Source organism: Hylaeus volcanicus, chromosome 8 (genome assembly GCF_026283585.1).
Source record: "Hylaeus volcanicus isolate JK05 chromosome 8, UHH_iyHylVolc1.0_haploid, whole genome shotgun sequence".
Taxonomy (NCBI): domain Eukaryota; kingdom Metazoa; phylum Arthropoda; class Insecta; order Hymenoptera; family Colletidae; genus Hylaeus; species Hylaeus volcanicus.
Genome location: NC_071983.1, coordinates 15,131,894 through 15,135,137, shown reverse-complemented (window position 1 = coordinate 15,135,137; position 3,244 = coordinate 15,131,894). Strand labels below are relative to the sequence as shown.

At 40.1% G+C, this 3,244-nt stretch overlaps 2 protein-coding genes across 5 annotated transcripts in view; one reads left to right on the top strand and one right to left on the bottom strand.

Moving 5' to 3' along the window:
* Positions 1-3,244, top strand: part of LOC128880802 (FMRFamide receptor-like) — a 41,913-nt gene that overhangs the window by 16,131 nt on the left and 22,538 nt on the right. The window contains exon 1 of one of the 4 annotated variants that reach the window (XM_054131261.1): positions 1,284-1,339. The exons of the other annotated variants lie outside the window; for them this stretch is intronic. The gene's annotated coding sequence lies outside the window, so the exon portion shown is untranslated. Of the gene's footprint in view, positions 1-1,283; positions 1,340-3,244 lie in introns of those variants that run through there. 4 annotated transcript variants of the gene reach the window in all.
* Positions 1-3,244, bottom strand: part of LOC128880801 (uncharacterized) — a 51,452-nt gene that overhangs the window by 40,685 nt on the left and 7,523 nt on the right. The window lies entirely within an intron of this gene.

The following is a 3,244-nucleotide window of genomic DNA, read 5'->3' as shown; positions in this document are numbered from 1 at the left end:
TTATTATTATTATTATTATTATTATTATTATTATTATTATTATTATTTGGATGAACATTTATCGAACCACGCACGACAAGCTGCTTACGAACGATAATCTGCTCTGCGTGGTCCGATAAACACTCGTACGATAACATTAGCATTAGCAACAACCAAATATTATTTTTCGAGCGGTAAAAGATCGACAAGGAACGAAGATGGTTGTGAAACTTGCGGTAACGCATTCGCGTGTCGATAAACAATGAGATGTTTTCTAAGGAAATATCTTTTCTATTTACGTGCAAGTAAAATGTCAGGTATCGCGATGAGGAAAATCGAGAGATAAAGAGAGCTTCCATTAATTTGTGATTTAACGTGATCAAAGAACAATGTGGAAAGCGAGAAGGGAATTTATCGGCGTCGGTGTCGATGTCGGACAGTTTGCTTCGAGACGTAACAAGTAAAAGGTAGTCGAGAAGGAATTAAGGTAAACGAAAAGCAGAAGAAAAGACAAAAAAAAAGCAATACGATTTCATTGGCGTCTCTCCGTGCGATGCATCTCTCCGCTTCGTGTAATCCTGCTCGGAAATGAGATTAAAAAGAGTAGACGAAGAAAAGGATGAAGATCAGCCGGGTAAACGAGTATCTCTTATCTAGCCCTACCAATTCCAAATGATTTTTTCTCGCGAAGTTCTCTCCTTCCACGTATAGTACGACGGCTATACGCGTAGAGCCTCACACGGAACGATCAGGATAAGGCTTAAGAGAGCCACCAAATCCGCAACTTTACGAACAACGTTCTTTTCTCCCCGTAAACGCGTAAATGCGCGTACTCGTCTCGAGTATCTCTATTAAAATCGTATCGTTCTATTAAAATGTATTTAATTGTAAATGGAACGCGCGAGCAACTTTTTACACTCTGCTCGCTCTCGCGTCTTTGGTTAAATGAAAAATATCCAGAAATAGAAAAGCTCTCGAGGATATCCGTCGAGTTGACGCCGACGCGACGAGTGGACGAAAGCTGAAACTACGTTTTATGGTAGATCCACTTCTTCCTTTAACACTCGAAAAGCTCGGCGTCGCGTCGCGGCGCATCGTCTCGGTAAAATGGTCAGCTGTTGCTTCCGTTAGTGCCAAGCCAACCCTCTAAAAATACGTGTAGCGTCGGGCTTGGAGATTCGAGCTTTGCCCCTTCTCGTTTCAACTCTCGTGTCAACTATTATATAGAAACTCGTTGTCTAATTTTAACGCGAAACAGAGTGTCCACGCGGCACGAGTCCCGCAAATTGCGAATTACGAGAGATGCATGTGGCCTTGGCGGTTGCGCAATTCGACGGTTTGGACGGAGGCCTCGTAACCGGTACGAGCACAAGTTTTACCGAAAACTCCTTCGATTCGACGACACGTTAAGGGGTAACACCCCTCCAGAGGCTGAAAGCAAGGCCTAACTTTGATCATTATTATTATTAATAATTAATTTTGAGAGTATCGCAAAATGTATATGATCTCTTTTTCAGGGTTTATTTAAGACATATTGAAGTATAAACAAAAATTGTTGTTTTCTAATTTTAGTACAAAATGACAGCGATAATGCGAGTCTTCAAAATTGACTTTTTTTTAAATAACTTCACGGGAGGACAGTTTGCTCGTTGTGTATAACATTTGGAACAAAAAAACAACAAATTTTATAATATATATAATGTTGTCTATAGAAGTATGTAGCGGTTTTTTTTATTTAAATCAAATATTGTAGAAATAGCGCACTAACCCATTTTTTGGTCAAAAAATAAATAGTAAATTGTTAATACAAACGAAAGTGTATATTGAATCAAAAAACCGCTACGTACGTCTATAGACAACATTATATATATTATAAAATTTGTTGTTTTTTTGTTCCAAATGTTATACACAACGAGCAAACTGTCCTCCCGTGAAGTCATTTAAAAAAAAGTCAATTTTGAAGACTCGCTTTGTCGCTGTCATTTTGTACTAAAATTAGAAAACAACAATTTTTGTTTATATTTCAATATGTCTTAAATAAACCCTGTAAAAAGAAATCCTATTCTTTTTGTGATACTCTCAAAATTCATGATCAAAGTTAGACCTTTTTTTCAGCCTCTAGAGTGGCGTTACCCCTTAAGGTCTATTTAGACATATCCGTAACGTATCAGTTCCGTATCCGTACCGTATCAATAACATCACGGAGCGGTGTCAGACGTGTGTGAACATGCTCATTCACAAACAACAGAAGAATATTTAAAATCACTGGCACCGATGGAAGATTATGTAACTGAACCGAACGGAAGGTCTATTACACATAAGGTGTATTTACACATATCCGTAATGTGTCAGTTCCGTATCCGTTCAATTCCGTAATGTTCCATCAGTGCCAGTGATTTTAAATACTCTTGTGTTGTTTTTTAATGGACATGTTCACACACGTCCGCCACCGTTCCGTGAAGTTACTGATACGATACGGATGCGGAACTGACCCATTACGGATATGTGTAAATAGACCTTTAACCTACGCGTGTACATCCGATACTGTATCACTCTTCCATTTAAGCGTCATACGATAAACCTAACCGCTCCGCGTAGTCTTCATCTTAATTCGGCTTTATCCGTCAACGAAGAACACAGCTCGAGCAATGAATAAAAAAGATGGAATGACAGGTGTTTGGGGTTGTTTCGAACACGTCAACTCCATAGCGAGGGACCGCTAAACGGAGGAAATGGCGTGTTTTATTTCCAAAATGGGCCGTGCGCAAGAACGACGACGCGAAGTCTTCGTGGAATAATGTCGTCGACGCGACGCGACGCGACGCAACCGATCGTTGTACCGAAAATAATCCACGTGCCATTTTCGGTTTCGCGCGCGACCGAGCCTGGATACCTATCCCGTTTTAACGTCAAATAAAATAAAAACGACGACGACGCGTGGTCACTGTCCTAAGAAACAATACCCACGACAACGAAAGAAACGGAAAAGCCTACGAGGCGATGAGCCTTGACGATTGAGCTTCGAAAGACATGGATGTTTCGAGTAAACTTTGTTCTACGCGTGTATCGAGTGAATTAACCCTTTCAGTGCCAGACATTTTACGCAGTACAGCGAGACCCCGCTTAACGCGGGGGATACGTTCCAATAAGTTTCAGCGCTAAACGAAACAGCGTTAAACGAGGTCATCTTAAAATAATGGGGATAAAGGCAACAGGACAAAGAATAAAAAAATTGATCAGTTCTTTTCTTGTTTTATTTTGCAAC